This window comes from Schistocerca americana, chromosome 8 (genome assembly GCF_021461395.2).
Source record: "Schistocerca americana isolate TAMUIC-IGC-003095 chromosome 8, iqSchAmer2.1, whole genome shotgun sequence".
In the NCBI taxonomy this organism is placed as follows: Eukaryota; Metazoa; Arthropoda; class Insecta; order Orthoptera; family Acrididae; genus Schistocerca; species Schistocerca americana.
The window spans coordinates 296,944,141-296,970,841 of record NC_060126.1 but is presented as its reverse complement, the minus strand read 5'-3'; positions in this window follow the sequence as shown (position 1 = coordinate 296,970,841).

The window sequence follows — 26,701 nt, the reverse complement described above, 5'->3', positions numbered from 1 at the left end:
CTCTACTCAGGTCAGATTTCTCGTGCGCCACCCTGTTTTACAATGCACTTCGTCAAGCAGGAGTCCCATCAGTTTTCAACGCTTTTCTTACTTTCCCTGTTTCTTTGAAGCAGTATCTCAACTCGATTAGGAACTGCACATTTCTAAACCAACTCTGAATAAGTTTTGTGCAGCCACCTGCCGGCCGGGGTGGCCATGCGGTTAAAGGCGCTATAGTCTGGAACCGCGCGACTGCTACGGTCACAGGTTCGAATCCTGCCTCGGGCATGGATGTGTGTGATGTCCTTAGGTTAGTTAGGTTTAAGTAGTTCTAAGTTCTGGGGGACTGATGACCTTAGAAGTTAAGTCCCACAGTGCTCAGAGCCATTTTTTTGCAGCCACCTGTTGCACACTATGTACTTGATCCAGTCACATTTTTCTGGTGTTTCAGCATATTCTTCCAAACACTCTGTACTCCCATTCTGATTCACTTCCACAAGACCTTCACTGTCTGATTCTTCTTCTAATTCGACTACATTTATGTTCTCGTCCTGAAGAAGATTCTCATCTTCGGCCTATGACTTCTTCTTTTCAAGCAGACCATGTTCAGAGACGCCTGAAACTTTTGTCGGACCGAAAAAAGTCTGCTATTGTCTCCCTGCGTTGTTGATTTGTGTTTAATAGTCCTATAACTTTCCCCGTTCCTTATGCTTCTTCCTTAAATTGTTTCCAAGCACTTAATTAGCTTCTTTTTTCTCTCGCTTTATCTTCTTCTCTTTCACAACCTCTGGTGATGTAAGGACTTGACCTTCCTTCCTTTTCTTACTAGGCTTTTAGTTCTCATAAAATGATACAGGTGAAAATTGCTGAAAAGTTTTTATTGGATTTTAACCAACATGGTTGGAAGTGTCAGCGATCTTACTTATGAAGAGACAGTCACGATCGCAAAAGAATGGTTCAAATGGCTCTGAGCACTATGGGACTCAACAGCTGAGGTCATCAGTCCCCTAGAACTTAGAACTAATTAAACCTAACTAACCTAAGGACATCACACACATCCATGCCCGAGGCAGGATTCGAACCTGCGACCGTAGCAGTCACGCGGTTCAGGACTGAAGTGCCTAGAACCGCACGGCCACCGCGGCCGGCAGTCACGATCGCAAAATAACGTTTCATGAAAATGACAGTTTCGGCGCATACAACGGGCCATCTTCAGATTGATTTCACCATTTGCTGCAGCTATCATCTTGACAACAAACAGCTGCTCAGCACATCACCAGTTCCAAAAAAACCGCTGTATCCAATCTGAAGATGGCCTAGTGTATGAGCCAAAACCGATCAGTTTAAATAAATGATATTTTGCGATCGTGACTGTTTCCTCATATGTCGTGTTTTCACTTTCTTCTGTAGGTTACTCCAGATTTTTTTCTTCTCTCGGTGTCACGTCAATAGCTGGGCCTATGGGAGAAGTGTTCTGCCCAAAACACTCTGACTTTGATTCATGTTCACTCGACCAAACAAATGCTCGACTTGGAATAGCCTTCGGATTAAAGGAAAATATGCACGTTGCTTAAGAGGAAATTATCCCATTTCGTGCAATAGCACTGTCATTCCATGCTGATCTGACAAGTATGAGAGGTGGCACGCCACCCTCTCACTTTAACAAGCTTGTCAGTAAGATTAACATTCATACATATCTTAGGCCATGATCTCAGTGCTCTCCAGTACTACATTTGGTATGTGTGGTTTGTGACATTTTACATGAGGAAATTGGGTCAGAATGTTCGTATAACTGCATGTGTAGCCGGTAGACAATTTGTAACCGAGGGGCTTTAGTGGAGGCGACGGAGAACAGGGAGAGAGATGGATTGTGGGCCATAAATTCTGTGTCCGGCGACGTGGCTGTGTGAGTGACTCTGGGAAGCAGCGCTCTGTGGATTGCACCAGCAAAGGGACTTTGGGCCGTGGCCTTATCCCACTTACGGTCAGACCGGAGAGCGCCGGTTCACAAAACATTGAACCTGGTCCACGTGACAGACTGTCAATAAGGTGGCCAGTTAGCGAGAAGTGGGTAGAGGAAGCCATTTAAGAGAAACTGCTCTAATCTGAGCTTTTGTACAAATGGTGGGACGGCCATAAAACTCCAGGCATTCTCCTGTTAGAAGCTGGGATGATACAGATAGAGCAGATGGAGAACGTACTTAGTGGGTGCAAGATTGTATCTCTCCTGACGCTGTGAAGTCGCCAGGTTGTTTTAGCCAGCATGGACACAACTGTCTAGGAAGCTTACCAGCCTTCTTTCAGAAATTGAAAATGTTCGGTCTAGAAAGATCAGATATCTCCGTAACTGAGGGACTGTGATCGCATTGAGGCAGAAGTCTCTGCCGAAAAATGGCCATACTTACCGTGAGAACGATGCATCCATAATCTAAAACCTTCTTTTCTCAATCAAACAAGAGAGAGAGAGAGAGAAGATTTTGAGTCGCTGATTCGCTCCTCCCAGGATATGCAAAGCAGAGGCTTGCTGCCACAGAGCGGGAACTGCAGTGCTGTGACAGGATTGGCTACCAGGCCAACAGAACAGTGAAGAGGGGAGATTAAATGAATATAGGATAGTTCGATTGGTTTGTACGAGGCGTTTCTCTCTCTTTCCTTTTTTTTTTCTTAATTGACTCCCATACTGAGACTTGGTGGAAAGCGTTTGATATTATTTGCCTTCTTTATCTCCTGGTTCTTCCCTGCTGGAGAACTTAAGGTCATTACCTAGTGGGTGCGACTTGTGGTCTGCAACTTGCAGTGGACCACAAGCACTGTGTCACAAGTGTGAACTTATTCGTCCCGAGTCAACCGTCTGACATTTGGCAATTCCAGCACACACCGCTGTGCCTGTGAGTCAAATTTGTTTGTCCAGTCCAGTGAATGGGCCCACTTCACTCTGAAATCTCTTGGGATTTCAGGGCTCTGTTAGGGAAGTTTCCCGCTTTCTAATAATCAGAAAGCCAGTCAGCGTAGTTTGCAAACTTTCGTGTACGCTTCAGAACATTGCAGCTGTCGCACCGCACCGCCCCTCGTCCACAGCGTACCAGTTTCTGCTGCCGCCTGAATCAAGGTGAAAGGTCAAAGTATTGCTGCACCGGCGTAAAGTTGCTAAATGATATTCACAGCTCCCTGTTCTCTGGTGAACCATAGTTTGTGGTGTACTTGGTAGTAGTTGATTCCATTTTAATAGAATTGGGCCTCACAGTGGATTCATGTACACAGTCGTATTGCGCTGCAAAAGGGATTAATTCAGGGGAGAATATCCGCCCAAATGATGCTTTTCCAATCACGCACAACCTCTTATCTGATATCTGTTAGTTTTTTTTTTTTTTTTTTTTTTTGGAAGTTTTATCAGCTCCTTGTAGTTTCAAAAGGATGAATAAAACTTTGTCATTATCTTTGTAAACTTAAATATGCCACTGTTCGCCGGCCGCGGTGGCCGAGCGGCTCTATGCGCTTCAGTCCAGAACCACGCGGCTGCTACGGTCGCAGGTTCGAATCCTGGCTCGGGCATGGATGTGTGTGATGTCCTTAGGTTAGCTAGGTTTAAGTAGTTCTAAGTCTAGGGGATTGAAGACCTAAGTCCCATAGTGTTTAGAGCCATTTGAACCATTTTATGCCACTGTTCTCATTCATATCCCTCGACATTTCACCGACTTTTTTACTTTTTTTGTGGTAATACTTACGTACAGCAGCAACTCAAGGTTCAATGTTATTAAATTAGTTAATTTGATTATTAATTTGACTTCTGAAGATGACCCCAGATATAGGTAACAAAAGAGCCATGAGTAAATTTACTAATTTCATAAATAAAAAATTAAGGGTGTACCTCACGATCTGAAGGTTGTTGAGAAGATAATACTTTTCTTTACGTGAAGACAATAATATTTAGCATCACCTGGAGATATATTTACGATTAAAGCAAGTGAAGGCTTGCGAGTTCTCCAAACTGGCCTAGTCCTAATTTCTTTTCTTGGGCCAGGAAAGGAGTGAGTGTCCATCCACCACTGGCTTGCATGGTATCAAAAATTTTCAGTGATTTACAAAACAAAATGCTTGTGCCAAAAATGCTTCATTGATTTAAATAAAAAATCTAACAGGAAAAGAAAGTGAGTGGAATGACTAGGCAAACACAGATCTTGTAGTCAGAAAAAAATATCTGTAGTTACATATGATGACGTTTTCAATATCATTATGTAGGTTCTGGGAGGCATCTTATCTTCCCATTCAGTCTTTTTGTTCACTCCCTTGAAGATACAGACTGAAGGGAGAAAATTTCCTTCAGCATTACAACAAACAATAATTCTGATGTTTTTCCCTTTTTCTCTAGATGACAGATTAATTACATTTCTGCTTTATTATCAGCAAGAACATAGCAAGGTCTATTATTAAGGGGCAAACTTGTTTCGTACACTTTAATAAATGTTTGTTGGTTTAGCCATTAAATTATTCTCAATAATAATTGATTTCAAAATACTGTAATAGGTATCTGAATCATCACTTGTAAGGCCCTCAGCTCGACAGAGAGGAAGTACCAAAGCTTTTCGGGTTTTCTCCGTAGAAACTTGTAGAACCAGTCAAACCCGGCCGTCTTTTTGTCGCTGTTGAAATTGTGCCTTAAACTGCTTCGTTCAGCTAGCTTATACACACTTATTTTTACTTCAGTTATTGTTGGGCAAAATGCTACAGCCTGCAGTTCTTTTTTTTTTACTGTGCGTAACAAGCTTCTGTTCGATTCCTGCACCATAACACCTTTAGAGCTGAGTCTACGTTTGTTATCGTAATTTTGAAAGAGACTTCTTAAACTATTTTCCCCGAATATTGTATGTTCTGTACATAGTCATTTAACCTTGTCTGAGGGGCATGAAAGCATTTTGAAGATTACTTTCGGTCCACGAGCACGAAACAAATTTTCCATTTGAAGATTACTTTCGGTCCATGAGCACGAAACAAATTTTCTTTGATAACGTCGGGGCATTTCTGGAAAAAAAGAAAGATTCAAATAATACTCAGAAGTACCTTGAAACTACAAAAAAAAAGAGCAGAACGTCTTACTTCCAGGGAAAATTGAAATTGCCCATTCTTTCCCAAAAGAAATTTCGCCATCCATCTCCCCACAATGTACGGGACAAGGCGTCGGTCGGTTTGCTAACGTACTGTATGTGAATCGGCACAGTTGATAGAAAGGGAAAACACTATACGGTTTAAAACTATGTCAATTATTACTGTCCTTTTTAAACTACAGCTTACGTAAGTAAGAAAAAAAGAATCACCCGATTTGGCACGTGTATGTTTCTGAAACTGATAAACATATACAATGAATTTTGTTTTTTGATGAACGAGAAACTCAAAAAGATTTTTTTCATACCTTTTCATAGGTGCTCAATATGCCCCCATTGAGGTACTCGGAATATGTCAATGCAGTATTCAAATGGTTCCCACACTGCAGCAAGCAAGTCTTGATTTACAGCTTCCGAAGCTACTGTTGCGCAGTGTCTCAGGTCATTCATTGTTGTTGGTTACGAAGGCACATAAACAGAATCTTTTATAAGCCTCCACAGGAAATATTCACATACAGTCAGGTCAGGTGACCTTGGGCCAGTAATGTAAGGCTGAATCAGTAATCATTTGATTTAAAAATTCTCGCACTTCCAGAAGCCAGTGTGGCGGTGCCCCATCCTGTTGGTAAATGACGTCCTTGTGAAACTATGACGGATGCGTTCGACGTCTGTGTCAGACATTCGGGGACGGATCGGCGATTTGCCTTTACACAAACAACCTGTTTATCGTAATTGTTCATGAAATCGTCTAGTGACCTGTGTTGTGTTCCATACCTAGTATGGAAGTCTCGTTGAACAGTTATTACTGACCCGCACTGCGCAAAACATAGATCACAAAAGCCCGAACTGCTTCCCGGGCGGGAAGGCGTGCCGGTTCCCGCCACGAATCCACCCGGCGGAATAGTGTCGAGGTCCGGTGTGCCAGCCAGCCTGTGGATGGCTTTTAAAGCGGTTTTCCATCTACCTCGCGAATGCGGGCTGGTTCCCCTTATTCCGCCTCAGTTACAGTAGCAGAAATGTGATTCACCCGAAGAGCTGACACGTGACCATTGATAGACTGTCGAATCCCGACGGTGCCGTGCCCAATGCAGTCGTAATTGACAATGTCGTTGAGTCAACATGTTAACTTGTAGGGGTGGTATGGTGAAGAGCTCCATGTTCAACAATGTACCATGAACGGTTTGCTCCGAAACACTTGTGCGTACACTACCATTGTGCTCTTTCGGCAGAGATGCCTACTTCACACAGCAGGCCGGCCGGGGTGGCCGAGCGGTTCTAGGCGCTACAGTCTGGAACCGCGCGACCGCTACGGTCGCAGGTTCGAATGCTGCCTCGGGCATGGGTGTGTGTCATGTCCTTAGGTTAGTTAGGTTTAAGTAATTCTCAGTTCTAGGGGAGCGATGACCTCAGAAGTTAAGTCCCATAGTGCTCAGAGCCATTCACACAGCAGGCAAGCCTGTGGAGAGTCCTGGACGTCCAACCATTTAGCGCCTAATAGTAGTTTTGCTGTCCTTCTGCCTCTTTTTGTTAATGCTCATGACAGTAGTACGTGAACATTCGACCAGCTTCGCCGTTTTCGAGATACTCGTTCATAGGCTCTGCGTAATAATGATCTGCCGTCTGTCAAAGTCGTTTTCCTCAATGTGTTTCTCCATTTGCAGCCCGTATCTTCACAAAGGTGATCCCCAGTCCGTGTCTCCTCCGCTTACATACTCCTGTTACCGCGTCACATGCCGCAATGCGGCATCGAACGTCACTGTGGGCAGTGGTCATAATGTTTTGTCTCATCAATGTATGAACATAAATACACATTTATTTTATATAGGAGAAATATTGTTATCAAAAATATTTAAAAGTTTTTGGCCGTATTTCTTCGAATTATTACACGATACTTTGCTAAGTTTCAAATGGACCTTTTTTTTTGCTTTTTTTTCATTTTCAGATTGTTTGTTAAGAACGACTACGAGAAACAGTTTTAAACATGACTATTACTCAGCAGCCGTATACTAATTTCAACATAGGATGATACAGCCAACTGGTTGCAGATAACTGTTAGGTACATTTGTCTGGGTTTCGACACATTTTAAGGGAGTCTTCATCAGAATGAAATTTTGATAAATCGTAAAATTACATTGTAAAAAGCAAAGGTCAGAGCAGAGCTGGTCCAAATTCTGACCACTGCTTGTTAGCATTTTAAGTTTACGATTTAGCAAAATTTCATTGTGATGAAGACACTCTTAGTAGGTGTCGAAACCGAGATCAGTGCACCTAACAGTTATTTGCAAAAGGTTGGCTGTATAATCCGATGTTGACTGCGAGAAAGGTAATGCTGTGCTCTGTAAATGTGCACTTCCCCCTTCCTATCTCGCATTAAGTTTTAACCTAGGTATCAAGGCCTTTAAAACGGTAGACAAATTGTTTCGTCTTAGTATATTCTCTCTCCTTAATTTCAAACAAAATTTCTATATACAACCGCGTGCTGTTTGGTTTTCTTTGTGGGAGCCACTTTTAAGAGGAAAGAGGAGTAGAATACTACTGTGGAATATGAACCATCCGGAACTTGGTAATCCTGCCCGTTTAGAAACTAGAACTATGCAAAATGCTGTCATTGAGGCTTATAAAGAAAGGGGGGGGGCAATTGCGAATCATTGCCTGGTTTGCTAGTATACAATAAATTAAATCTATGTCACATGTCATTCGCTTCCAACGTAGTACCTAACTAAACGGTCACGCATTTCAGTAGCGAGGTTGCTAAAACACAGTAGCGCGGTAATATCCGATCTAGACGTATTCTGTTCGTATTCTGGTGGGCAGAAGAGATGTTCAAATTCAGCAGTTGACTTGCAACATCCCGATTATCAGATTTGTACTAATGTTGTAGGATGAAAACAAAATTATAGCGCACTGATTCATGACGTGTTGACATGTGATGCTGTTGAAGATATCCTTCTGTCAGTCTGAGGCACTATTTCGACATTCGCTTTCCGACTATATGAATGACCAATCCTCTCGAGCGGGCACGGATTTTACACTGTGCCTTCCATTACTGCCATACTCCCTTATAGTGTGAGAAACACGAAACTGAAGCGCAGAAGGGCTTACCATTTTCATACGCATGGCACAGGCGCAAATTTGACAATCATAATCACGTGGAATCGGGTATTTTAGAAATTCAAAGATAATTTGGGAACTCACGCCTAGGGCTAAGTCAGACTCTGCGGAGTGAGGTTCGCAAAACGTTCCCCTCCAGCGGGTGTTTCCCCCTCCAGTTCGGCCAGTGGGCTGCCGCCAGGGGCTCGCCGCAACCACAGCCGCAGCCACTCCGGCCAATTGCAGTGACATCATTCGTCCTGGATTGCGAGCCCTGCAAACGTAAATTCCAATTATTTAAGTGATCCATCACGTTTGTTAGAAATGCTAATGCCGAAAAAGAGAAGTGAACCCTTCAGTTTCTTTTCAAATACGAAAGTATCTGATTTCACGTCTTTACTCAAAAACTCTAGAACTTCTATGGAAAGAAAAACGGTAAACTGTTTCCTGCACTCAATCAACGTTCTCCAGAACAAAGAACTCTAGCTCCATATAACGCGTCATCTCTTCCAAGAATTGCTTAAGTTTTCGATGAAATAGTAACGGATTTCCTCAGCGTATTATATACGTTATTTTCATTACATTTGACATTGCGGAAAGCATTCGAACAATTTTTCTCACGTAGTGTTTCCTGATGAATAACACAATGAAAAGTTAAATAGTACACTCAGTTTTTCCACGCTGGTGATCATAGCTGGTACTGACCTGTACAAGATGCAGAGCATTTTTGAACACCACCAATTTGGTCAACATACTTTTTAGCAGCATTAAAAATATCCAAAGATGTTGTTGCTACCAACAGAAGTAAAGCGACTAATACTTCGTGCACCAGAGAAGTAGTCTATGTTTATGTAAGTGAGAATTAATTGTTAACTGAGATCTATTCTGTCAGTACTCTCGACTGGCAGTTTGCAGTTAATTTTTTCAGTTTCCTACTATGACCCATATCAATAAGTAAACTTTTTACAGGCTCACGTTAAAAGGCAGCTAATCTTAAATATTAGCAGCAACGTCGTAGCGAAATGATTTTCCTGTATCTATTGCATGTTCTTTCACCAGTATGCCGTTACCAAAGCATTTCTGAAATTTTCCTAATTTTGAGCACACCACATGTGTGCAGTTAAATACGTTTCTCAGGTAAAGTTTCTATTCCTTTTTTTAAATTGTCCACAAAAGCACATCGTTCATCATGAGAGTAACGCCGTGTGTTTCTTCATGGAGTGAAGAAAAATGTTGAGCAAGTTTCGTTTCAACTTAAGATCGTTTTAATTATTAAACGTTCGGATTTTTCATCGGAACTGTGTACAAAATAAAAATAAAAATAATGTTAAAATATCCCCCTCTTATCACTAGAATCAGTGCTTCCAGCATTCTTACTCCTCGACATTCTCAAAAGCCGTAACAGTCATGATAATTACCAGAATCAAAACTAGAATAACGGCCACAGTAGCAACCAAAATGACAACCTGAGCAGTAGGCAGATGTTAAGGAGAAGAAATCTGAATAAATCACGGAGAAAACCGATGCTTGTGAAGGTGCGAGAGCGTACCAGTATGCTTTGAGGAAACGGTCGAAAGAGGAAGCTATCTTTGTCGACTGCAGATAAAAAAGCACATCGCATGCTGCGGCCTGGCTGTGAACACGCAATGCGATTAGAGTTGGAGGAGGAAGCACTCGCTTTAAGGGAATGATTCGCTAACCAAGCTTTGCCAGCCCTCGGCTAAGTCAACAGTTGCTAGTTCTTATAAAAATATGTATTTTTCTCATCAGATAATATAATGCCATAAAACATACGGTAAAGAAAATTCCATAACTGTGTTCGTTCGCAAGAGTCTCAGACGATATCTATTGGCCTCCGACCATTAACCTTGATACCAGTCATCATTTATTGTGGCTACTCGTTTCAAGCAGATACAGTTGGGAGAACCGCATGATATTATTATACCGAACAAAACATTGTCATACAGAGTATCTCTGCATGTATAGAGTGAAACTTAATTGTGTGAATATTAGTATGAGCTCCGAAATAAAAAGCTGGGAGCGCTACCAGCTCGTCATCACAATAAACAGCTTTGTATGTTATGCAACATTCCATTGATAGTTTGGCCACTGCACACGACGGAAACACAGTCGCACTGTAGCAACATTTAGTACAGTGGTATTAAACCTGTGCGCCGCGGCTCCACGCTGCACTATGAATGATCGCCTGGGGGGCCGCGGATTTTTTCGTGGTTCGTGGCAAAGAAGACAGTTGTAGGATATTATCTGTGGGATATTATCGCAAATCACACATAACACCAGCAGTGCCTATTGCGTTTTCAACCAGTATTTATCATATTTTGACTTTGTTATAAAGATACTAAAGGCGATAAAAGTTTTTAAATCTTATCAGTTGGAAGCAAAAAGACCTTGCTCAGGACAGCAAGGAAATTAGTCATGAGTACAGGAAACGGAAGTATTGAAAATACGTAGATAGGTGCTTAGATTCTGGTTTCAAGTGCACAGTTAATACCAATGAAGTGTGGCCACAGGATTTTTGTGTTTGAAAGCACTTTCTTTTGAATGTACGCTACCTAGCAAATTAAAGTGTCATTTAGAAAGCGTTCATAAGAATGACGAGGACCCCAAGAGAAGGATTTCCGATAAAACTGAGTTAAATGAAAGAACAAAAATCATCATTTTCTAGGCAGGAGATCATCTCAAATAAAGGAGCTGTAGCCTCCCACGATGAAGCTTAACGAGTAGCAAACTGTAAGGAACACCAGAATATTGCAGAAGAACTAATTCTACTATATGTTATTGACAGGGTGTCCACTATGCTTTGAGAGTTCATGACAAAACACCTTTTGCCTATTCCTTTGACTTTACAATTAGTCGTCGAATTTATAATTTATGAGAAGATTTTCATAAATTATTGAAAAAATTACAGGGAGGGATTCAGCTTTGCCGCTTGATGGTGCCATTAATAGCAGTGCAGACGCTCATGTAATTTGTTGTGTGCTATCGGTTAATGGAAAAAGTAACGAAATGGTGGAAGTTCTTCTTACTTGTAAAGAAATAAATTCAAGTAGAACAGGAAAATATTTCTTCCAAGTATTGGAGAGTTCCATAACAGAAAATCGGTTTAACTCGGCTAGCTGTGTTGGTGTGTGTGTGTGCAGCGATGGTGCGCAATCCTTACCGGGGCGTTATAGTGGTCTATAACCACTTACCGGCAGCAAAGCTCCCAACAATATGTATACCACATAGTCCAATGCATTATCCACAGAGAAGCACTCGTTTTGCAACATGGAAGTTTTGATCTGAATCAGGTACCGTAAACTGTTATAAAAGTCATGAACTTTGTTAAAACTCGTCCTCAGAAAGCTACACGATGTGGGAGGTGAACGTGTTTCTTATTTAATGGCAGCACTCGATGGGTTTCCAGCAGAAATGTATAACCTCGTGCTCTTGGTTGGAAGAAGAAAATCATACCGGTGCTATCTTTTAGACACTCGCTTCTATCAAATGTCGCAGAATTATGTGCTATATTTGATAAGTTAAACTCACTGAGTAAATCTCTGTAAGCCCGCGCGGTCAGCCGTGTGGTCTACCACACTGCATTCCGGGCGGGAAGGCGAGCCGGCACAAATCCGCCCGGCGGATTAGTGTCGAGGTCCGGTTTGCCGGCCAGTCTGTGGATGGTTTTTAAGGCGGTTAATGCGGGCTGGTTCCCCTTGTTCCGCCTCAGTTACACTACGTCGGTAATTGCTGAGCAAACACTTTCTCCACGTACGCGTACACCATAATTACTCTACCACGCAAACATTGGGGTTACACTCGTCTGGTGTGAGACGTTCTCGGGGCAGCCCACTGTGAGCCGAACCGCTCAATCACCCTGGGTTCGGTGTGGGGAGGCGGTGCGGTGAAACGAGCGCTGTAGCTTGTGGGGTTGCGTACCACTGCGGGCTACGGCGGGAACGATTCCTCTCCGTCGTTTCTCGGTCCCCAGTTCCAAACAATACAATACAAGTCTCTGCAAGGAAGTGAATTCATATCATTTAGCTTATTGACCAAGTTCCGGCCTTCAAAAAGAAGTTTCTTCTTTGGAAGCGACAAATGAACGGCGGACGATTTGGACTACCTATGTTTGCAGCATTTTATAAACGACGATGAGATATGCCTTATTGCAGATACTTTTTTCTACAATTGAGGGGCATTTGTCTGGACTTCATGTTCATTTTGAAAAATACTTTCTTGAAAAAATGATAGGTTTCAGCGGGTTTGGAATGCGTCCAGCAAAGATAGTCCTACTGAGTTCAATACTACAAAAGAGAAAGAGTTGATAGAACTTACATCAGATTAGTCACTAAACGTGAAGTATTCACCCATTTTTTGTATTCAGTGAGAAACGTGTTTCCAGGCTTGAGCAAGAAAGAACTGAAGATATTCATTCCTTCTGCAGCCTCATATCTTTGCCGTCGAGGGTTTTCGGCAGTGGCTGTTGTTGAAACAAAGTACACATCAAGAGATTGTGCAGGGAAGGAAATGCGGGTAGCTGTATCTCATTTGGTGTCAGGATTTGAAAGTTGTGTAACAAGAATCAAGCTCGAGTGTCGCGTTGAGGTGAGCAGAATGTTATTAATTATTTCAGTTCTTACAAGGCACTCTATAGGGGAACTACGAAAACAATATAGGCTAGCGGAGCCCCAAACTCAAAGAGGTTAAAATCACGGCCTTAGTGTATTGAAATAAATAGTTGGAATTCCGTCGTAAGTTGACCTGAGAAGTGTCCTTTATTTATTGGTGATGACTACTTTTGGAAATTGTTCAAGCACCTCCAGCATGCTTAAGTTCAAGCTGGAGAGAAACTTTATAGAAATCAATTGTTGGAATGCCGTTATAACTTCCACTGAGACTCTTTAATCATTGGTAAAAAACCTTAGTATATTCCTGATTATACATTTTGTTATATAAGGATTGCCGAATCGAGGGAGAAGTTAAAGGAATTACGGTTCATAAATGGAAGTCGATTTCATAAATTACTACATTTTTATTCAAATTTAAAAACCATATGGAGTCTTATTCCAATTTAACTCTTGGAAAACAAAACAAAAAAAAAACAGTAAATTATAATGAAAAACTGACGCTAATAATCTGGCTCTTTGACTGACATCGTTACGATTACATTTATGCAACTGGCGTTTCCTAATAGACAAGCGAAATAAACTAACGAATTCTGTATGCAGCATCCACAAACACCCAGATAAATCCCAGCCGCTCAGAGTGCACACGCTGAGATATAAAGCTAATATGTCTTGCTGTAGGATAAAGCGACACCTACATGTTCAAACTGCACGGTCAGCGTGGGGCGACAGCCGCAAGTGGACGACTCCCAAGAAACAAATGTTCAAAATTCAAAATTTACTCCTATGGGGGGGGGGGGGGGGAGAGGGGGGGAAGCAAACTTTTATCCAATGAGGCGAACGAGAAAGTCTCTCGAAGCATGAAAATTGAGGGGAATGGTGCAAAATTTTCTGTGATATGGCGTCCAAATACGAATAAATAACTTTCTAGGTTGGTACCGAGCTCGAACAGTTTTCCCCCAATTAGAGGACGTAGCAAGGAAAGGGGAGGCGATATACGTAATAGGCTGAACATTAATGCTCTTGTGGTGGAGCTTTATTTCTCGCGTTTCATGGGAATAAAAAGGCAGAATTCTTGTTGACATCCGTAGCAGATACCTGCTACATCTCAAGGGGACACCTGGAGGCTAAGCCACCATTGCGGCCGTGCGTCAGGGTTTAGCTCCTGATAATCGCTACTTCATAACCTAACGCGCTAGCCTCAGTAACCACCCATGAATTTACAGCCAACTTGCTCCAAAACATTGCGCCTTACCATTCGATTATCCGACCACGACTCACAGCTAGACCCAAACCTCCATATGTCGGCAACCATGTGTCTACAACCTGTACTCGTGCACCCATTATAATATATTCCCGTACCGGGGAGAGATTTTACATGAAAGTAGCTTGCCGATGCCGGCGGTTAAATATGACATTGCGGTGCCTTTGTTATTCCGAAATACGATGCAAAGTTTCTTTGGACATGCTTCCATGAAATAAAATGTAACTGAACTGATACAGGATCGAGAAGCGATCTCCACCAGCCATGTTACAGAATGCACCCAGTGCACAACGCAATCAGTGAGTCGTTATTATATGCTGACTTTCTGTAGGTGTATTCCTTGGCACAAACAAATAAGGCCATATACACTGCTGGGCATCAAAACTGCAAAACCATGAAATTGACAAACTTCAAAATGCCAAAGCATATACCACTGATTGGATATGTAGGAGATTAGCATCTGAGCGTAATCGCGTAAGGTAAGTTAGAGTAATGGCTTCTGAGTTTTATATATAAGGAAAGATTGCGCAGCGAGTTTATGGTTCAGAAGTCACATTTCAGTGATGGTTGTTTGTGAGAAGATAGTGCTATGCTTCGAGTCAGAAAATGGGCTTCTCTGGAATAAGGTGGGTTGCCTTGTACCCGATGTTCACCTTATGGGCTCGGCAACCCGGCAGACAATAGAGCATCACGGGGTTGCATAAGCACAATACGTTGCCTCGTCGATCGCAACGAGGACAGCCCACCACGGCACGACAAGCGCCTAGGACCTATTTCCTCCGCCGTGTACCGGGTGCAGAACTGGATCGCTAAGAATTCCTCCGCGCCCCAGCTATATTAGGTGGTGCCAAACAACACGTCGGCATTTTGTTTCGCCGAAGCTCTGGGCCGATTCATGGCAGCCCATCAGTCGGAGCCCGGACGGAAGCAACTGCTGCGGGACCTACGATTTTCAGCGGTACCCCGAGATGTACCCGTCGACCAACTACCCCGAAGTTCAACCTCCATCGTTAGGGATTATCAGTGGCATAGTCTTCACGTCCCAACTTGTTTATTGACAGTGTTCCAGCCGTATGCCTGTTAGTGTCTGAGAAGTTACCTTACTTTATTGAGGATAGTTTTTCCTTTGTTATTAAATCTCTGTACTGTGGGCGTAATAAACCATTGTTTTTGTTTACCTGTATCTTATTATTGCTTATCACGGATCTCCTCGTGGGAGAGCACAAGTGCCTATCTAGAACGCCACTGGCTGTCAGGAAGACGATCATAGTTTCAGCTTCATTTGACGCGGCAGCGCGAGATGCGCGTAGACAATAGCATGCCAAACGACGGTACTGGAAAGGAGTGGCACCATGCCGTCGTTTCAGATGAGACTCTATTCTGCGCGTACAGCTTCATGATTGGCGCATCTACTCTGCACAAGAGAGCTAAAGTTACACTTCAACGAAATGCCATAATTCCCATCCATAGAGACGTATAACTCTGAAATTTGACTCAAAGGTGCCTACAACGTTCATCTGTAGTGGTCCAAAAGCGTGGCGTCCTGCGACGTCACCCTCGGCCTCCACGAAGCTTCACACAACCAAGTGTCGATACTTGCACAAAGAAAAAAAGGCCACAGCTCAGAACTTTATGTGAAATGTAAGGTCGGTTCACGGTGTTACACTGCACCACATTTCAGCACAGTTCTTCCCGAGTGCACCGTGGACGTGTTACATCATCGATAGGTCTTCACACCCCGTCTCACTCACATTTCAACCCTTCTTCTATCCCCTCTACGATAGAGATCCCAACCGCGACGCCCAGCGTTGAAATCACACAGTCTTCTTATGAGTGGCACAGGAAAACATTCCAGACACGCTGCCACCCAGAACCGGCACGAAAAGGCCGCAGGAGGTGGCATGAAGGGCGTCAATGAAACCACCCCTGCTCCTGGGGCTTTGATTCCCGCACATTTCGGGATCTAATATGACATTTCGTAGAATGGCGAGAAACAGGAAGACGTTCTTCAAAATCCTTGACGCTATTGACACGATTGTACGTCTCAACCCTAATCCAAAGACACAGTAGGACTGCATCCCCATCAACCGCGATCGTATCGGTTTACAGAGCAGCGCGACAGCTACTTTCGCTGTCGCATGCATGTTGGAAGTACTAGTGACCTTTCGAAAGTATTCTAGGATATTTGAAGGTGATCTGAAGCAGCTAAGGATACTTTTGCTTTCTCAGCGCTCCTATTTTGTATCCACCTACGGCGTGATCACGGGGGTATGAGACATTGAAACACCTGTGATTAAAATGGTAAAGACTTCCTCTACGACCACCATCCCCCACTTCAAACCCTCCAGTTCGTCAAAACACTCGGTCTCACCCACCCATCTTCATTGAGAATTGCACCTGTAGGGACAGAACTCGTGAGGACGTACTAGGCGCTCGCTGACCGGCTACCTCTTTGGCAGGCTCCTATTCCAGATAGCCTACTATAAGGCGAAGGAGGAGCATTGTATCGGAGAAAGATCAGCCGCGTATTCTGATTGCAGGTGCCCTGCAGACCCATCACGGATTCTGTCTCTACGGGTGCATTTCTAAAATTCTCAGTAAAGTTTAACGGGTGTTGCCGAGTATTTTGCCGAATTGGGGTGATCTGACCAATTTGACAAGTCACAATTGCAAGGAATATGATGAAAATCCGCCTTAAAGAAAGAAATACCGTTAAAAGTAGCACTAATTTTAGAAGGTGGTCGAAAAACCCATTTCGCATCAAATTTTCGCAAAATACGAGCAGTTCTGTCTGAAATGCTTCGTTCAAGAGACTTTGGTGTCTCCTCGGTATTAACATCGCTCACCCAGTGCACAGATGGTCGATAGTGCAACGCACGTCTGGTCTGTCTTTCACCCTAATCATTCTGATGAAAGATGACTTTGAGGTGGGATAACTAAGCAAACCTTTACCCGTGGTCTAGGGCTAGCGTTTTTGATTCATAATCAAAACGTCTTCGGTCCCGTGTTCGATCCCCGCCACTGCCTAAATTTTGATAAATAATCAGCATTGGCGGCCGAAGACTTCCGGCATAAGAAGTCAGCCTCATTCTGCCAACGGCCTTGTCAAAGAGGGCGGAGGAGCGGATAGAGGTTCAGGGCACTCTCTTGTGCTAGGGGTGGGAAATTGCCCCTAAAGGCGGAAGAATCAGCAATGATCAACTATATGAGGATGCAGAAGGCAATGGAAACCACTGCATTAAAGACACGTAACGTGAATCCACAGGACATGTGGCCTGTAATTGAAGAAGTGTCATGATGATCTCTCCATTGGCAAAAGATTCCGGAATAGTCCCCCATTTGGATTTCCGGGAGGGGACTGCCAAGGGGGAGGTTACCATGAGAAAAACATTGAATAATCAACGAAAGGATAACGTTCTACGAGTCTGGGCGTGGAATGTCAGAAGCTTGAATGTGGTAGGGAAACTAGAAAATCTGAAAAGGGAAATGCTAAGGCTCAATCTAGATATAGTAGGGGTCAGTGAAAAAATGGTTCAAAGGGCTCCAAGCACTATGGGACTTAACATCTGTGGTCATCAGTCCCCTAGAACTTAGAACTACTTAAACCTAACTAACCTAAGGACATCACACACATCCATGCCCGAGGCAGGATTCGAACCTGCGACCGTAGCGATCGCGCGGTTCCGGACTGAGCGCCTAGACCACCGCGGCCGGCCGGGGTCAGTGAAGTGAAGTGGAAGGAAGACAAGGATTTCTGGTCAGATGAGTATCGGGTAATATCAACAGCAGCAGAAAATGGTATAACAGGTGTAGGATTCGTTATGAATAGGAAGGTAGGGCAGAGGGTGTGTTACTGTGAACAGTTCAGTGACCGGGTTGTTCTAATCAGAATCGACAGCAGACCAACACCGACAACGATAGTTCAGGTATAAATGCCGACGTCGCAGTCTGAAGATGAACAGACAGAGAAAGCGTATGAGGATATTGAAAGGGTAATGCAGTATGTAAAGGGGGATGAAAATCTAATAGTCATGGGGGACTGGAATGCAGTTGTAGGGGAAGGAGTAGAGGAAAAGGTTACAGGTGAATATGGGCTTGGGACAAGGAATGAAAGAGGAGAAAGACTAATTGAGTTCTGTAACAAGTTTCAGCTAGTAATAGCGAATACCCTGTTCAAGAATCACAAGAGGAGGAGGTATACTTGGAAAAGGCCGGGAGATACGGGAAGATTTCAATTAGATTACATCATGGTCAGACAGAGATTCCGAAATCAGAAACTGGATTGTAAGGCGTACCCAGGAGCAGATATAGACTCAGCTCACAATATAGTAGTGATGAAGAGTAGGCTGAAATTCAAGACATTAGTCAGGAAGAATCAATTCGCAAAGAAGTGGGATACGGAAGTACTAAGGAATGACGAGATACGTTTGAAGTTCTCTAACGCTATAGATACAGCAATAAGGAATAGCGCAGTAGGCAGTACAGTTGAAGAGGAATGGACATCTCTAAAAAGGGCCATCAAAGAAGTTGGGAAAGAAAACGTAGGTACAAAGAATGTAGCTGCGAAGAAACGATGGGTAACAGAAGAAATACTTCAGTTGATTGATGAAAGGAGGAAGTACAAACATGTTCCGGGAAAATCAGGAATACAGAAATACAAGTCGCTGAGGAATGAAATAAATAGGAAGTGCAGGGAAGCTAAGACGAAATGGCTGCAGGAAAAATGTTAAGACATCGAAAAAGATATGATTGTCGGAGGGACAGACTCAGCATACAGGAAAGTCAAAACAACCTTTGGTGACATTTAAAGCAATGGTGGTAACATTAAGAGTGCAACGGGAATTCCACTGTTAAATGCAGAGGAGAGAGCAGATAGGTGGAAAGAATACATTGAAAGCCTCTATGAGGGTGAAGATTTGTCTGAGGTGATAGAAGAAGAAACAGGAGTCGATTTAGAAGAGATAGGGGATCCAGTATTAGAATCGGAATTTAAAAGAGCTTTGGAGGACTTACGGTCAAATAAGACAGAAGGGATAGATAACATTCCATCAGAATTTCTAAAATCATTGGGGGAAGTGGCAACAAAACGACTATTCACGTTGGTGTGTAGAATATATGAGTCTCGCGATATACCATCTGAGTTTTGGAAAAGCATCATCCACACAATTCCGAAGACGGCAAGAGCTGACAAGTGTGAGAATTATCGCACAATCAGCTTAACAGCTCATGCATCGAAGCTGCTTACAAGAATAACATACAGAAGAATGGAAAAGAAAATTGAGAATGCGCTAGGTGACGATCAGTTTGGCTTTAGGAAAAGTAAAGGGACGAGAGAGGCAATTCTGACGTTACGGCTAATAATGGAAGCAAGGCTAAAGAAAAATCAAGACACTTTCATAGGATTTGTCGACCTGGAAAAAGCGTTCGACACTATAAAATGGTGCAAGCTGTTCGAGATTCTGAAAAAAGTAGGGGAAAGCTATAGGGAGAGACGGGTCATATACAATATGTACAACAACCAAGAGGGAATAATAAGAGTGGACGATCAAGAACGAAGTGCTCGTATTAAGAAGGGTGTAAGACAAGGCTGTAGCCTTTTGCCCCTACTCTTCAATCTGTACATCGAGGAAGCAATGATGGAAATAAAAGAAAGGTTCAGGAGTGGAATTAAAATACAAGGTGAAAAGATATCAATGATACGATTCGCTGATGACATTGCTATCCTGAGTGAAAGTGAAGAAGAATTAAATGATCTGCTGAACGGAATGAAGAGTCTAATGAGTACACAGTATGGTTTGAGAGTAAATCGGAGAAAGACGAAGGTAATGAGAAGTAGTAGAAATGAAAAAGCGATAAACTTGACATCATGATTGACGGTCACGAAGTCAATGAAGTTAAGGAACTCTGCTACCTAGGCAGTAAAATAACCAATGACGGACGGAGCAAGGAGGACATCAAAAGCAGACTCGCTATGGCAAAAAAGGCATTTCTGGCCAAGAGAAGTCTACTAATATCAAATACCGGCCTTAATTTGAGGGAGAAATTTCTGAGGATGTACGTCTGGAGTACAGCATTGTATGGTAGTGAAACGTGGACTGTGGGAAAACCGGAACAGAAGAGAATCGAAGCATTTGAGATGTGGTGCTATAGACGAATGTTGAAAATTAGGTGGACTGATAAGGTATGGTATGGGGAGGTTCTACGCAGAATCGGAGAGGAAAGGAACATGTGGAAAACACTGATAAGGAGAAGGGACAGGATGATAGGACATCTGCTAAGACATGAGGGAATGACTTCCATGTTACTAGAGGGAGCTGTAGAGGGCAAAAACTGTAGAGGAAGACGGAGATTGGAATACGTCAAGAAAATAATTGAGGACGTAGGTTGCAAGTGCTACTCTGAGATGAAGAGCTTAGCACAGAAAAGGAATTCGTGGCGGGCCGCATCAAACCAGTCAGTAGACTAATGACCAAAAAAAAAAAAAACTAAGCAGAAAACTTTCAGGATCTGAGATGACGAGCACCCTGTGAACTATACAGTGGGGGCCGTTACTGAATTGTTTTACTAGTATAAAAATTTGGCTAACAGCTCCCCTGCAGTCAACTTTATCCCGACATTTTCCGGGAAATCCAATGAACGGATAAACAACTTTTTGCAAACCGTCCGAGCTGTAGGCCGCACTTGCGTTTGGCCAGACGATTTCCTGGTGAATTGTCAGGTGACGCCTGTAACTATATTGAATCAGTGAACACCCTTAGGGACACCACCTCTTTTGTCACGTTAGAAGCTGGGTTGAAAGAAAGGTATTCGGGCCGACGTGACGCCCGCTATTACAGGGACAAGTTATCTACCCTCAGACAGAAGCAAGGGGAGGACGTAGAAGCATTTGCTGACCGAATGCGCGCTGTGGCTTGCCGCACTTACATGCTGGGTTCGGATCCCGCACGTAACGAGGTATTAATCGAGCAAGCGGTAGTCCGCTCGATTGACGTATTTATACGTGGAATCGACCCGTACGTGGGAGGGGAGGTCAAAATAGCATCACCCGCATCGTTGTATGATGCCACACGACTTGCGATGATGCAAGAGGAGGTAGCACATTTTGTTGCTAGTTCAGCGCGCCCGGACGAACAGCGGCGTCCAGTTTTCAAATACGAGCAGGCATGCCAACGCTGACAAAACGCAGGCCATGCTCTCAATGTAGAATCATAGGTCACATGAGTAAAACCTGCCCACATAAGTCGGGAAACGGGGGCCCCTCGTATTACCAGCAGAGGGAACAATTTACCAACAATCCACTTCGACCCCAAAGACAGCCGGGAAACGGTCGAGGGTCAAGTACGCCGCCAGACCGCGCCCCCTGTAAAATTTACGCATCCAGTCCGCCACGGTGTCTTTAGTAAGGCGGCGACTATCCTCCTCCAGGGCCGTGTGCCTTACACGTTGCGGTTAGCGCCCGCAGGGCGCCCAGCGGATCGGTTTATTCTTTCAGTTTTCGATTTCGTAAATCGATCGCCTACCTATCTCTGTCATCTGTGCGTCATTGCCTCCCCCCCCCCCCCCCCCAGAGGGAGGGGGTAGGATACCTTTTACATTTCAATACTGCTACGTAGTCGATTCACTGGGGCCGGCCGAGGTTGCCGAGCGGTTCCTGGGGCTACAGTCTGGAACCGCGTGACCGCTACGGTCGCAGGTTCGAATCCTGCCTCGGGCATGGATGCGTGTGATGTCCTTAGGTTAGTTAGGTTTAAGTAGTTCTAAGTTGTAGGGGACAGATGACCTCAGAAGTTAAGTCCCATAGTGCTCAGAGCCATTTGAACCATTCGATACACTGCCGGTTAACTAAGACCAGACCTGTTTCGACCACCAGTTTAGTAGAGGCCAAATTTCCTTGACTCGTTTCCTTCCTCTCCTGCTACGCCGGCGGTAGGCGATCGATTCTGCTGTGGAAGTCCCTGTGGACGGTACGCCCTACTGCCGTATTAGTCGCTGCAGATATTTTTTTGCCCCCTTTCCTCTTTTCTCTTATCCTACTGCCGGGTCAACGTTTCTATTCTTTTTTTTTTCCTTTCTTCTGCACGGAAATGTAGCTTCGCTATACCTTCCAGCAGGACCACGAGAACTAATATAACCCCGTATATTAGACACGCTTTTCTAGCCATTTTATAGAGCTATCGCTCCTCCCTTGATTGCAGTGGCCCATTAATTACTTTCTGAGGTATTACCGACGGGAAAAATCTGCGTTTCGGCTACTTATCCGAGCAAGTGTCCGATCACCCAGTAGACGTGTGTATCCCATCCCATATCTCCGTACCCTGCAACTAGTAGGTATCACCGCTGAATCAGTTTTATTCGCAAACCCGTTATCTGAGACCGTTCCCGATTATACTCCATTCCTTTCTCTTCAACGTGAACACCTTCCTGGTTAGCCACGGGTGGGCCCCTCGGCATAACTGGCCAGTATGTCGGGCGACCCAGGCGTTGCGATCGCGGACGGCTATACACGAATATACTCAGAACAAACTCTGCATTAAACGAAACATGATTTTTTCCCATTGGTAAAATCTCTTTTCTTCCTAAACCCCGACATCCGGCACTAAAGGTTCCGATTCAGCGAATCACTTATGAAACCCCTACATACAGCGAATTGGTTCAAATGGCTCTGACCACTATGGGACTCAACTGCTGTGGTCATCAGTCCCCTAGAACTTAGAACTACTTAAACCTAACTAACCTAAGGACATCACACACACCCATGCCCGAGGCAGGATTCGAACCTGCGACCGTAGCAGCAGCGCGGCTCCGGACTGGAGCGCCTAGAACCGCACGGCCACCGCGGCCGGCTACAGCGAATTCCACCTACGCATTGGTTACAGGCATTTATTAATGCAACCCCTCATTGTTGCACCCTCTCCGAACTAGATAATGAGTATGCACAACCATAACCCCCTTCAGCCTTCACATCCCCGTTGCTACTAACGTCTACCCCTGTAGTTCTTTGGAATCTTCCCCGACTATTTATTCTTTTTTCTGTCCATGCCTTCTGTTTATCGTAAGTGCTAGTTCCTTTATTGGTTAACTCAAAGCACGACGCTACGAGATGACTTCCGACTGTTAACCCTCAGAGGGCAGCAAAGTTTTGTTGATGACGAAAATGAAATTATTTGTTTTACCCCTGTAAGTTGATTTGTTTACAGACAAGAGTTCCTGCGTGTGTTGCTGTAGGTGATGTTAAATGGTCTGTTTTATGCTGTCATCCCGAGGTCAGATCAAAACCGTTAGCCATGATTCACTTTACCATGACGTGAGTTTCTAGTTGATAGAAAGTTTTGGAGTCGTTTAAATTGCATGTTATGCTACCAGTGAACGCTTACTATAAGCAGAGCATGGTGCAAGCACGGGGACCGGCACAGCTGTCGCCCTGGGATAAGCCAGTCACGTCCCCGAACGCTACCACTTCCTCCCTATTCTTCACCTCGTCTCCCGTAATTAATTGTAATTTTCATATGCTTTATTCGTTGTTCATTGCACAAGTCTAGAGTGACAATGTACGGAGAGTATGACTATGTTAGCCGGCCGGTGTGGCCATGCGGTTCTAGGTGCTTCAGTCCGGAACCGCGCGACCGCTACGGTCGCAGGTTCGAATTCTGCCTCGGGCATGGGTGTGTGAGATGTCCTTAGGTTAGTTAGGTTTAAGTAGTTCTAAGTTCTAGGTGACTGATGACCTCAGATGTTAAGTCCCATAATGCTCAGAGCCATTTGAATCATTCTTATAACTACGTTACGAATACTTTCGAGCAACCCAGCCCTACCATGTGCTACGTAACGGTAGCGGTTTACTATTTCATAGCTGCCGGTCGGAGTGGCCGAGCAGTTCTAGGCGCTACAGTCTGGAGCCGAGCGACCGCTACTGCCGTAGGTTCGAATCCTGCCTCGGGCATGGATGTGTGTGATGTCCTTAGGTTAGTTAGGTTTAAGTAGTTCTAAGTTCTAGGGAACTGATGACCTCAGCAGTCAAGTTCCATAGTGCTCAGAGCCATTTGCCATATTTAATAGCTCTCCCTGTAATATCACTACCCCCGCTGAGGAGATGTTTGCACGCTTGTCCTAGTTCTGTGTATAACCCTTCAGATTTTATCTTTATTGGCTTATCACTATTAGGAGCGTTTAGAAAAAGAATTTTTGCGCGACTTCGGTCGCCCGCTTCGGCTGTCCCTGAACAGCAATCCCCTGGGGAATACCATGTTAAGTTGTGGAGTGAGAGCAAGAGTGTTCCTTGCTGCCCCCATACTGTAGTAGCCAGTAAAAGTAGTGAGTAGAAAGGAATAGTAAATACGTAAAATCTACCCAAAAGAAGAGGCATGATTAGGCTTACTTGAAGCAACCAACCTCTTAATTTCAATCGTCATCCAAGGTGCGACTAGATCCCAGACCGTCTCTTCTGACAATGTTATTTTGACTAAAGCCCTGGTGACAGTTGGCTGTTAATATTTTCAAATTTAAACTCATTCTTATTAAGACCGCTCCGAAGAAACGTCTTAAAATATTACTTGCGAACACTTATTACAAGAGAACTCACTCGGCAGAACCACAAGATCCAGCTAAAACACGTCAATAACGGCCGACCAGGGTGGACGAGCGGTTCTAGGCGCTACAGTCTGGAACCATTTGACCGCTACGGTCGCAGGTTCGAATTCTGCCCTGTGCATGGATGTGTGTGATGTCCTTAGGTTTATTAGGTTTAAATAGTTCTCAGTTATAGGGGACTGATGACCACAGCAGTTAAGTCCACATGGTGCTCAGAGCCATTTGAACCATTTTGAGTATCAATAACGGTCCGGTCTTTCAAACACAGAAACGAAGAGCTTAGTAAGATAGGTTGTTCAGATTATGACTAATGATTGAAAAATGTGATTACAACCAAGAATTGAACCGGTTAACAGCTAAATCTAACCCCAAGGTCCCTCTTTTGCTTAGCGACAGCCCAGTCATGTACTGTGCGGCTGATCCCGGTGGAGGTTCGAGTCCTCCCCCGGGCATGGGTGTGTGTGTTTATCATTAGGATAATATAGGTTAAGTAGTGTGTAAGCTTAGGGACTGATGACCTTAGCAGTTAAGTCCCATAGGATTTCACACACATTGGAACATTTTTTTAACGACAACCTGTGCCTTAATACAATTGCTCTGGCTGTAGTTACGACCAAGAGCTGATTAATTAGAACATTAATGGTCGCGTACAAACCAGAAAGGAAAGGCAATATGATAGCAGGACAAATTTTCAAACGAAAAACTAGTGTCTTAGTTTAATACTACTGCCTATATTTAGAGGAGGAGGAGGATATTAGTGTTTAACGTCCCGTCAACAACGAGGTCATTAGAGACGGAGCGCAAGCTCGTGTTAGGGAAGGATGGGGAAGGAAATCGGCCGTGCCCTTTCAAAGGAACCATCCCGGCATTTGCCTGAAGCGATTTAGGGAAATCACGGAAAACCTAAATCAGGATGACCGGAGACGGGATTGAACCGTTGTCCTCCCGAATGCGAGTCCAGTGTGCTAACCACTGCGCCACCTCGCTCGGTGCCTATATTTACCACCAAAGAGCCGACCGAGTTAAACTCTGAGGGTCGGGTACAACCAGAAAATAATAAGGAGGGCAGGTAGACAAAGAAACAAATCATCACGAGGAATACAGAATGCTACTCCCCTTTATCAGCAAGCAGTTCCATGGGTCCACGGTGCGTCGCAGCGGTTACTGAGTGGTGACGATGAAAGCCAGATAGAAGAGGGTAGCCGAGCCACGAGCGGTCGTCCAACCAACCGACGGGATGTCGGCCTGCTGCTTGTAGTCGACGCTGACTCGGTGCAGTACACCAGTATCTGATGACCTTAGCAGTTAATAGTTACTTGCGAACACTTATTACAAGAGAACTCACTCGGCAGAACCACAAGATCCAGCTAAAACACGTCAATAACGGCCGACCAGGGTGGACGAGCGGTTCTAGGCGCTACAGTCTGGAACCATTTGACCGCTACGGTCGCAGGTTCGAATTCTGCCCTGTGCATGGATGTGTGTGATGTCCTTAGGTTTATTAGGTTTAAATAGTTCTCAGTTATAGGGGACTGATGACCACAGCAGTTAAGTCCACATGGTGCTCAGAGCCATTTGAACCATTTTGAGTATCAATAACGGTCCGGTCTTTCAAACACAGAAACGAAGAGCTTAGTAAGATAGGTTGTTCAGATTATGACTAATGATTGAAAAATGTGATTCCAATCCCCAAACTTTGTGCCTCCCTCTCTCGGGCCAGCAAACCCCGTATATATGTCGGCAAGCAAAGACCTTCTAAGGACACAACCCACAGATACCAACTCTTCCTCATAGATACTGGCAATGGGGCCGCAAGAGGGATAGTTGATACTACATCTGAGCCAGTGGCGCCAGACAGAACAGTCTACTAATTCAATGGCGCCACAGTTCAACAGACAACACATATAATGCTTCCCTCCTGGGCAGAATTAGGAGGTAGTTTAAAAACAGCCCGTTCAACAGAACTTATAAACTTAACGACTGTTAAACGCTTTGGTGTCGGTCCAAAACATAGCTCTTTCCTAGTACGCATAAAGATGGGTCGTCAAAAGCTTTCT